This window comes from Trachypithecus francoisi, unplaced genomic scaffold, assembly GCF_009764315.1.
Source record: "Trachypithecus francoisi isolate TF-2019V2 unplaced genomic scaffold, Tfra_2.0 Lachesis_group19, whole genome shotgun sequence".
Classification (NCBI taxonomy): domain Eukaryota; kingdom Metazoa; phylum Chordata; class Mammalia; order Primates; family Cercopithecidae; genus Trachypithecus; species Trachypithecus francoisi.
The window spans coordinates 35,455,830-35,467,541 of NW_022681464.1; the positions used below are offsets into that span (position 1 = coordinate 35,455,830).

General features: G+C 43.8%; 1 long non-coding RNA gene across 1 annotated transcript; it reads right to left on the bottom strand.

The window, feature by feature from the left end:
• Nucleotides 1-3,100: 3,100 nt before the first annotated feature.
• On the bottom strand, nucleotides 3,101-11,712 carry LOC117063859. Its single transcript, XR_004429128.1, has 3 exons — nucleotides 11,059-11,712; nucleotides 8,974-9,034; nucleotides 3,101-3,375 (listed from the first exon to the last, which is right to left on the bottom strand). It is a non-coding gene; the product is annotated as an uncharacterized LOC117063859 (long non-coding RNA).

Below are 11,712 nucleotides of genomic sequence, written 5' to 3' on the forward strand. Positions count from 1 at the left end.
GGCGGGCGCCTGTAGTCCCAGCTACTCGGGAGGCTGAGGCAGGAGAATGGCGTAAACCGGGGTGGCGGAGCTTGCAGTGAGCTGAGATCCGGCCACTGCACTCCAGCCTGGGCGACAGAGCGAAACAACGTCTCAAAAAAAAAAAAAAAGAAAAAAGAAAAAAAGAAAAGAAAAGAAAAGATGGAGTGAGACCCTGTCTCAAATAAAAATAAAATTAAATACAAAATTAAATAAAAATTAAAAAAACTTCAAGACAACACTAGCAGAGCATCACAATGAGCACAAGTTGCACGCCCACAAAGCTAGCCCTGGGTAGCAGGTCTAACGTTGTCCTGTCCCAGCAAATTCAGGCGCCGGGGCTTTTCCTCTCATGTCCAGAAGCTCACCCTCTGTGTCCTGGTACTTACAATCACTTCAGGCTTTAAAAAAACAATGACTGATTATATCTACACTGGCAAATGTCAAGGCATGAATGATCCAAAGGGGCACGAAGGCTGCTGTTGTGTAGACCCACATGCCACAGTGAAAACTCTGGCTTTGATGGCTGCTTTTTCTGGGTAGTTTGCTGTGTTCATTAGAACAGCAATAGTCCCAAAGAACCTCAAGGCAATAGGAATAAAGCAAAACGTCTTTGTCACACCCTTCCCAGATTCTCTGTAGCACAATTGCAAAGCTTAGCAATTCTGGGCCCTGCCTCTGAGAAGCCCCACCCAGCCCACCCAGCCTCACATACTTTGACTTACAATTCTCCCCTTGTCCCCTTAAAACTTCCTTAGAGGAGGGAGAGCACACACCAGCAAATGGCCTTGGAGGGAAGGCTTTTGGAAGACACCTCTTTTAAGAACCTTGTTGCAGAATAATGAGTACATATGCAGCATTTGGGCCACAAGACAAGCCACTAGGACAATTGCACCTGTGCCATTATGTTACATGTCACTTGAGAAATGAAATGGGACATAACCCCAGCCTTGGGCAGACACAATCTGACACCAAATTGCCAGGTGGCTGGGGTGGGTGTGAATCGGTGGTAGTGCAGGGTGTTGAAACAAGTATTGAGCTAGAACGTAAGGATCCTTCTTTCTTGATTTGACTTGGCTTCTTTCTAGCCGTGTGAGTTTAGATAAGTTGCATAATCTCTCTGGGTTTCAATGACCTTGTCTCTTGAATTAGAAGGTTGGATTATCTCAACATTGGGGTCTTTTCCTGGGAAGGAAGAGAAATTCTACACATATTTTGTTGAAAAGATATTAAGAGAAGATAGGGTAAGGAAAGGGGAAAGAGCGTGTTCAAGGGACAAAGAGTTTGTTCATTGACATAAATAATGAAATACCCAGGGAGGATGAATCATGTCCAGGAAACCAGAGGAGACAAGAGAAAGGACTAATATTTAAGGATTGAGATAATTAGCTACAGAGCACATAAGGGTGGTGGGCCAGGGAGTTGAAGGATGTTCAGGGCAAGCTCTTGGCTTAGTGTAATAGAAGAGGCGGGGAGAAAGGCTGGATGGGATACAGATTTTAATTTCAAACTTCCAAGAGGTTATTACAAACAACTGGAGAGAAGGTTGTTCTAAATTGTGTTTAATGTGAGTATTCTCTTGTTGGCAGTGATCAGCATTTCCTATAAATACCACTTACATCTTATGGAGTGAAGCTGTGACGGGGAACGTGTTAGGAGAAGAGGTGAAGAAAGAGCCGTGAGGGAAACTTGGAACCTGAGCACTTGGCATGAAAAATTGGGGAAATTGAGCTCCCCTCCTTTTATTCTTTTTGGAACTTATGGCAAACAATTGCCTTTTGAATGACTGTGATCTTATTAATATACATTTTTGCTTCGCTTTTGGGTATTTAATGTGCTCTCCAGAGAGTGGTTCAAAGCATTTAAACTAGCACTTGCCAATTTCTCCTTCTTTCTAATTAATACCAAGTGGTTACATTCAAACTGAAGTTTCAAGCTGATTCAACACAAGCAAAATGAAGTGTAGACTTGAGCTTTGGAGCCGGAATAATCTGAAAATCCCTGCCCCACCACTTGCTAGCTGTATGCCCTTAGGAAAATCATAGAACCTATCAGAATTTCAAATGTATCTTCTTTAGCATGAGAATTGTTATGATTATTGAGACAACATCTAACAGGTTTTTTTTTTTGTTTTTTTGTTTTTTTTTGAGACAGAGTTTTGTTCTGTCACTCAGGCTGGAGTGCAGTGATCCAATCATGGCTCACTGCAGCCTTACCCTCCTGAGCTCAAGCAATCCTTCTGCCTCAGCCTCACGCGTAGCTGGGACCACAAGTGCACATCACCACGCCTGGCTAATTTTTGTATTTTTTTTTTTTTTTTTGAGACGGAGTCTCGCTGTGTCGCCCAGGCTGGAGTGCCGTGGGGCGATCTCGGCTCACTGCAAGCTCCGCCTCCCGGGTTCCCGCCATTCTCCCGCCTCAGCCTCCGAGTAGCTGGGACTACAGGCGCCCGCCACCGCGCCCGGCTAGTTTTTTGTATTTTTAGTAGAGACGGGGTTTCACCGTGTTAACCAGGAGGGTCTCGATCTCCTGACCTCGTGATCCGCCCGCCTCGGCCTCCCAAAGTGCTGGGATTACAGGCTTGAGCCACCGCGCCCGGCATTTTTGTATTTTTTGTAGAGGTGAAGTTTTGTCATGTTCCCCAGGCTGGCCTCGAACTCCTGACTTCAAGCAATCTGCCCACCTTAGCCTCCCGAAGTGCTGGAACTACAGGCGTGAGCCACTGTGCCCAGCCACTAAGACAGTTCTTGAAATGTAGTAGGAACTCAGCAAAGAGTAGTTATGTCTATTCTTTCACCTACGCCTCCCTTCCCTGAGACAAGATGCATGTGATTTGGGAGGTGAGAATTACAGTTGACTCTTGAACAACTCAGATATTAGGGGCGCCGACCCCTGGCACAGTAAAAAATTTGAGTATACCTTCTGACTCCCCAAAACTTAACTACTCATAGCCTACAGTTGATGGAAGCCTTACCAATAACATAAACAGTCTATTAACACATATTTTGTATATGTATTACATACTGTATTTGTACAATAAAGTAAGCTAGAGAAAAGAAAATGTGATTAAGAAAACCACAAGGAAGAGAGAATACATTTACTATTCATTAAGTGGAAGTGGACCCTCATAAAGGTCCTCATTCTCGTCATCTTCATATTGAGTAGGTTGAGGAGGAAGAGGAGAAGGACAAGGAGTTGGTCTTGCTGTCTCAGGAGTGGCAGTGGCAGAAGAAAGTCCACATATAGGTGGACCTCCACAGTGCAAGCCTGTCTTGTTCAAGGGTCGGCGGTATTAGCACATACACTTACGTTGGTCACATTGCCAAGGGTGACCACTCACCCCATTCCACTTTGTGCCTGCAGATGAAGGCTTGGGTAAGAGTCTCTCCTCAACATCTCAGCTCCTTATGTGGCTCTGGTGGGGGGTGCCATATGCATCGGCTTGGGCAGTCCCATGTGCCTGCAATTCCCATTCTTCCCTTCCCACCTCACCCCACTTTGGGGTTTCTCTTAGGGGGTAACCGATGCAGAAGCTTTCCCTGACCCTGTCACTTACGGATCCTTTCACAGTACCCTGTGCACACAACACAGTACATTTCCCTTGCTGGTTGTATTGCTATTATCTCTTTACATGTCAGTCTCCCCACTGGTCTGTGTGTCCCCGAGAGCAGGAACATGGTGTCCAGCACATGATAGACACCCAACACTTACCGAAAGGAAGAATAAAAGTCATCATATCGAAAATGACCTTTTCTCATCCAATTCTGTTGTTTCCTCCTGGCTTTCCCATTTCGCTGATACCAGCCGGGTTTTCCAGAAGCTCTCTCTGAAGACTCTAGTAAACCTTCCCGTGCTTCCTACTACCTCAAATAGGGTCACATGACAATCTTTGGCCAAGAATGGTGGATTTCTTTTCTTTTCTGTCTTTTTTTTTTTTTTGAGACGGAGTCTCACTCTGTCGCCCAGGCTAGAGTGCAGTGGTACGATCTCGGCTCACTGCAACCTCCACCTCCTGGGTTTAAGCAATTCTCCTGCCTCAGCCTCCCAAGTAGCTGGGATTACAGGCATTAGCCACCATGCCTGGCTAATTTTTGTATTTTTAGTAGAGAGGAGGTTTCACCATGTTGGCCAGGCTGGTCTGGAACTCCTGACCTCAAGTGATCCACCTGCCTCAGCCTCTAAAAGTGTTGGGATTACAGGAGTGAGCCACTGTGCCTGGCCCTATGCATGGCTATTTTAAAAAATTTTTTGTAGAGATGGGATGTCGCTATGTTGCCCAGGTTGCTCTTGAACTCCTGGACTCAAGTGATCCTCCTCCCTTGGTCTCCCAAAGCACTCAGATTACAGGCACCATTTCTTCAGCCTTGAATGCCCTCCCTTCACCATCCTTTTTTCTTTCTTTTTTGTTTTTTTTTTTGAGACAGAGTCTCGCTCTGCTGCCCAGGCTGGAGTGCAGTGGCCGGGTCTCAGCTCACTGCAAGCTCCGCCTCCCGGGTTTATGCCATTCTCCTGCCTCAGCCTCCCGAGTAGCTGGGACTACAGGTGCCCGCCACGTCGCCCGGCTAGTTTTTTGTATTTTTTAGTAGAGATGGGGTTTCACCGTGTTAGCCAGCATGGTCTTGATCTCCTGACCTCGTGATCCGCCCATCTCGGCCTCCCAAAGTGCTGGGATTACAGGCTTGAGCCACCGCGCCCGCCCCACCATCCTTTATTCTTTTTTTTTTTTTTTTTTTTTTTGAGACGGAGTCTCGCTCTGTCACCCAGGCTGGAGTGCAGTGGCCAGATCTCAGCTCACTGCAAGCTCCGCCTCCCGGTTTATGCCATTCTCCTGCCTCAGCCTCCCGAGTAGCTGGGACTACAGGTGCCCGCCACGTCGCCCGGCTAGTTTTTTGTATTTTTTAGTAGAGATGGGGTTTCACCGTGTTAGCCAGCATGGTCTTGATCTCCTGACCTCGTGATCCGCCCATCTCGGCCTCCCAAAGTGCTGGGATTACAGGCTTGAGCCACCGCGCCCGGCCCACCATCCTTTATTCTTTTTTTTTTTTGAGACGGAGTCTCGCTCTGTCACCCAGGCTGGAGTGCAGTGGCCAGATCTCAGCTCACTGCAAGCTCCGCCTCCCGGGTTCATGCCATTCTCCTGCCTCAGCCTCCCGAGTAGCTGGGACTACAGGCGCCACCACCTCGCCCGGCTAGTTTTTTGTATTTTTAGTAGAGACGGGGTTTCACCGTGTTAGCCAGGATGGTCTCGATCTCCTGACCTTGTGATCCGCCCGTCTCGACCTCCCAAAGTGCTGGGATTACAGGCTTGAGCCACCGCGCCCGGCCCCACCATCCTTTTTTCAAGCCCCACCTTGCACACTCCATCCTCCCCAGCCTGAAACCACTGTCCTGCCTTGGCCATCTCCTAGCTCTTTGCTTATGTGCATCACGGACATGGGCCCAGTGCTGAATGTGTGAACAGCAGGCAGGTCCATACTTGTGATATATTCCTTGCATTGCTGGAGGTTACTTTTGTTGGAAAAAACCATGGGGAAACCATTTGCACATAGGTAATAACAGTTTTGGAAATTCGGCTTTATTATTGAGAAAAGTTCTTGATAAGAAAGATTTGTGTGCATCAGTGTAGTGTTTAATCCACTGGAGCACATTTGTAGGACAGAGCAGTGATGAAGATCCCAACTTCTTTTATACTTTCTTTCACTTCAACAGTTTTTTTCATGATATCGAAAGGCTTACATTTTTCAATCGCAGCCCCCATATCCATTTGTGGGGCACAAGGCTGTTACAGGGGTAAAAAATGAAGTGCTAATATGTATATCTAGGTTAATTAGAAAACAGTTCTCCCCTTCTTTTCATATGCCCCCTTCTCTCTTTTCTATTTTGATTGGCACAGAAGCATGGTGTTTCTGCCAAATGAGTAAGTTGAAATTAAAAAAAAAAAAATCTTTTTCAGCCAGAATAGTGTCAGTGTTGATCTGGGGGGAAATGGGTGCTGATCTGTGTCCTGGCAGACCCTATCACAAACAAACAAACAAACAAACAAACAAAAACAATACCAGGAGTGCTTGAGGAAACTCCAGCATGAATAAATGGGTTACCTGACAGTTTAAATAAATTTACTTGCACTAAACTATCTAACTATGGTTGTCTTTTCGAATGAAGCAAAAGAAGGCCTAGATGGATGACAACAGAATAATTCCAAGTCTGTTCCAATTCTAACTCCTAGTTGAACACATACACATAGCTGCACACACAGACCATGCAGTTTTCTATGTGTGTTATGGCTAATGAGCTTCATAAGAAAGCAGTGAGAATGGCTGGTAATTGTTTTGTCACATGTATAGCCAGCCAAAGTCCTGATATCTAGGTCTCTGCAGGAACTTTTCTACCTACATCAATTAATCTCAAGAACTTTTAGCAATTTTTGAATGTTTCTCAACATGACAGGAGGTCCTGAGCCCAGGAGCAACTTTTTTCTCTTTTTAAAAATGTATTATGATTATTATTTTAAAATGGGGTTTGGCCATGTTGCCCAGGCAGGTCTCGAACTCCTGGTCTCAAGCAATCTACCCCACTTGGCCTCCCAAAGTGCTGGCATTACAGGTGTGAGTCACTGCTCCTGGCCAGAGCAATTTCACTGAGCAAATTTTTACTCTAAGTCCTGACAGAGGTGCTCCAGGACCTCAGAGCCTTCTGCTGTATTTGCTTATGAGAAAACAAAGAAAACGGATGAACTCTCAGCCAGGTGTCTTGGGCTGAGGACTTGAAATAGTAAGGGGTTAACCCGAGTGATTAATGGGAGTCAGTGGCACAGCCAACCAGGGGGACAGCAGAGCACTCAGGAGAGAGGGGCCTGGACTCACTCTGTCACCCAGAGTGGTTAGAGACAACTGTCAAGCGTGGAGAGAGCAGGACATGCAAACAAAAGATAGGATTCAGGCCCCCCGACTCCCCAACCCTCACTACTTCCTGTGCTGTTTAGAGCAGGGGTCCATTGGTATATGAGAAGAAAAAATAAAGATTTCTGATTATATTAATATTATATTTCTTACATTAGGTACCTAGAGTAGTCAACTTCATAGAAACAGAAAGTGGAATAGTGGTTACCAGGGTTTGTGGGGAGAGAGGAACATTAAGTTATTTTTTAACTATAGGTTTTTAGGTTTATAAGATGAAAACATTCTGAAGATGGCTGATGGTGGTGGCTGTACAACATGAATACACCTAATGCCACCTAACTGTACACTAAAAAATGATTAAAACAGTAACTTTTATGTGATGTATATTTTATGACAATAAAAAATAAATAAACATATAAAAATAAACTCTGTCACTTTCCAATAGAGGTGATATGCTCACAATGAGTGAGAAAGTAAATATGATCTGAATGGAATTAATGCTATACAGTATGAAACTGGATGAATGGAAATATTTCCAAAATCATAGAGTTTTGTTGTCAAAAATAGTGTGTGACATCTATATAAAGCCTCTAATATCTGCATATTTTAAAAACTTGAGAAGATAATTTCTAGCTTTAAAAAATCTTCTATTTTAAAAATTTCAATGGTTTTGAATCCACAATACAGAAATGCAACACTTTTTCATTAATTTGCAAGATCCAACTGACTAATATTAGGGAATAGCTGAATTTGAACAAAAGAGCTTTGCATAACTGCTGGATCCAATTAAAAATTAAGTATGATGTTTCAGAAAGTTTAGCCATCATGCAATTCTTCTATTCATGTCTATTTATCATTGTAAGAAATGGTTTTCTATGTAGTCCATTAAAAACCAAGTGTTATGTGAATACATAAGTTAGTGTACATGCCTATCTTAATCCTGTCCACTGAATGAGGCTAGAAGCAATGACACCCCAATAGCAATAAACATACCCAGTGCTTAGATCTTGGTCTCTAAATACCATTCTCTTACTAAAGAAACCAGGACTCCTAGAAGAAATGGTTGATTCCAGGACTGGGGCAAAGAAAATATAAGATGAACCAGGAGCATCTTGTAATACCTGAAAGCATGAAACTGTCCCCCCAAACCACAAAAGGATGGTAGCAAGTCAAAGGGACACAGGAGCCAATCTGAAAGAATTCACAACGGCCAGGGACGCAAGGGTATTCAGGGGGAAAGGGTGGGAAATGAGTGAGGGATAAAAGACTACAAATTGGGTGCAGTGTATGCTGCTCAGTTGACGGGTGCACCAAAATCTCACAAATCACCACTAAAGAACTTACTCATGTAACCAAAGACCACCTGTTCCCCAAAAACCTATAGAAAAACAAAATCCCAACTCAGATTCAAGGGGAAGGGATCTCATGAATGCAAATAAATAAATAAATAAATAAATAAATAAATTTTAAAAATAAAAGAATTTACAATGGCCAAAGCTAGTAATTTTTGAGCAAAAAAAAAATACTGTAGTATAGGATTATAACCCAAATTATAAAATAAATATTCATGAGTCAATGATCGGATAAATAAATTTTAAAAAGGGAGAGACAAACCTTTACAGAATTTCAAACAATGTATGTAGATACTCCTTCTCTAGGGGGTAGAACTTAATTCTCAACTCCCTGTCCCCTGCCATGAAAGTGGGCTGCACATAGTGACTTGCTTCCAAACAATAGGGTAGCAAAAGGGGAAAACAGCAGCTCCTCAGTGAAGAAGCCTGACAAATAATATCTTAACCAAGTGACAGCTAACATCCTCTATGACAGCATATGGCTATCACGTACCCCCGATATAACATAGTGGGAAGGGCTCTTGACCTCTGTGCTATTCTTTAAATAGAAATTATTTAAATATTCTTTAAAATTATTAAAAATAACCATAATCATGAGAAAAAATCAGACAAACACAGATTGAAGGGCATTTTACAGGATATTTGGTTAATACTTCTCAAGACTGCCAAAGTCATAAATAACAAAGAAAGACTGAGAAACTTACAGACCAGAGCAGACTGAAGAGAGATGACAGCTAAATGCAATTTAGGACCCTTGGTAGGTTCCTGGAACAGAAAGAGGACATTAATGACAAAGTGATGAAATCCAAATAAGTCTGGAGTTTAGCTGAAAATAACGCAACAATGTCAATTTCTTAAGTTTTGACAAACGTACCATGTAAGGTGTTAACAATGGAGAAACGAGGGGAGTGGTATATACACAAGTCTGTACTATCTTTACAAGTTCTTTGTTTCTTTAAGACAGGATCTTGCTCTGTTACCCAGGCTGGCGTGAATATGGCTCATTGCAGCCTCGACCTCCTGGGCTGAAGCCATCCTCCCACCTTAGCCTCCCATGTAGTTGGGACTACAGGCATGCACCACCATGCCTGGCAATTTTTTTTTTTTTTTTTGGTAGAGACAGAGTCTGGACGTGTTGCCCAGGCTGGTCTTGAACTCTTAGACTCAAGTGATCCTCCTACCTCGGCCTGCCAGAGTGCTGAGATTACAGCACGAGCCACTGTGCCCAGCCTATAACTTTTTATAAATCTAAAATTATTCCAAAATAAAAAGATAATTTTTAGGCTGGGCGTGGTGACTCTTGCATGTAAACCTAGCAGTTTGGGAGGCCAAGGCAGACAGGTCACTCGAGGTCAGGAGTTCGAGACCAGCCTGGCCAATATGGTGAAACCACATCTCTACTAAAAATACAAAAATTAGCAAGGCGTGGTGGCAGCTATAATCCCAGCTACTCAGGAGGCTGAGGCAGGAGAATCTCTTGAACCTGGGAGGCAGAGGTTGCAGTGAGTCGAAATCATGCCCCTGCACTCCAGCCTGGGTGATGGAGTGAGACTCTGTCTCAAAAAAAAAAAAAGGCCGGGCGCGGTGGCTCAAGCCTGTAATCCCAGCACTTTGGGAGGCCGAGACGGGTGGATCACGAGGTCAGGAGATCGAGACCATCCTGGCTAACATGGTGAAACCCCGTCTCTACTAAAAAAAAATACAAAAACTAGCCGGGCGAGGTGGCGGGCGCCTGTAGTCCCAGCTACTCGGGAGGCTGAGGCGGGAGAATGGCGTAAACCCGGGAGGCGGAGCTTGCAGTGAGCTGAGATCCGGCCACTGCACTCCAGCCTGGGCGACAGAGCGAGACTCCGTCTCAAAAAAAAAAAAAAAAGTTAAAAAATCAAAATGTATTAAATTGAGGACGAAACTTGAAAATCATTACATTACAAAGTGTTAAACCAAGATTTTCATAAACACTGACATTTTAACTATCACATCCCTAAAAATGAACATTACTTATAATTGAAGCAAAAGCAAAAATAATTTTTTAATTAATAGAGTTATCTTTAAAACATCATTTATTTCATTTTTTCTTATCTGTTTAAAACGTGTTTTATTGTATCTTCTATACTGCAGTCAATACACTAACATTGTCATCGATTTTACAATTCATAGATAAATAAACATACCTATGTTTGTAATACAGAAACATTTTCACAGGAATATGAGGCTAAAAATTGTTTGTGTATCAGTGATTTAAGGATATGACTAACATGTCATATAGAAATCAAGCCAGAATGTCTGGGTACAAGTAAGTGATCATGCGTAAGTCACCTTGCTTCTCTGAGCCTCCTTTTTCTCATTCATGAAATGGGGACAGTAATACTACCTACTGCTCAAGCTTGTTATTTTGGTCAAATGAAATGATGAATGTGAAAAGCTTCACAGTACAGTGCCCCATAAAGGTGAGCAGGAATTCAGACTAACGAAGGTGGGGCGTCTATGGTACCAAGGCCGAAAGCTGAAATGCAAGGTCAGAAAAGGCACAAAGTGGACAACTGATTGTTAACTGAAGCAACCTAGGGGGCTTTATACTATGTCCCTCCCCGGGCATTCAAGGTGGCAGGAGTCAGACCCAGCATCCCCTCGGGTCAGCTGGGGCCTTATGAACAGCTGAGGTCATGGAGTCACTGAGGCCTAGAAGCTGGGCCTCAGGTTATATCTTTGGGTTCAAAACATTGCTCTGATCGGTTCACTCAGAGGTACTGGAGTTGGGGGAATGCCCAAACTTGAGAAAATTGACTTACGTGCTGATGTGTTTGCAGTGGAGAGGGGAACACTTGGCCCACTGGCCAGGACATGCCTTTCCTTATAAGTTTTGGTTGGAGAATGGAAGATTAGAATGCAAAGAGTTGAGATCTTCATCCAGTTGGATATTTTGCCCTGGGCAGGAACAACTTGCCACTCAAATTGGAGTTCCTTAGTGTGCTGGACAGAGGCTTCCTTCTCCGGGTTCCCTGGTGACCTCCTTTTTTCTGTTACCATGACAACACTCGTTATTCACCATATCATCCAGTTCTCACCATGAGTGACAATCCAGCCACAAGACGTTAACAAGATGATGCCTGCTCCTTCTCATATCTCTGGAGGCATGTTAATCTCATCAGTAGCGTCTCTAAACCCCACAGCAGGGCCTTTCCTTCTGAAAGCGCTTCGGACCATCTGGACCTGTCTGGGTGAATTTCAGTAGCCTGAATCTCAGAAGCTATTGCTGTTGTAGAGGGCTGTCATTAAAAAAACTTTTTAATAATAAAATGATGCTCAGAGAGTGATATTTCCCCAACTTGGGCGTCATGTCCTCTCTTGACCTTCCCCTCCAGATGTGTCCCATCTTAACTCTCAGGGCCTTTCTTGAGGCTGTTTGTGTTTCCTCTACAATGAGTAAGACCTGATGATCATGT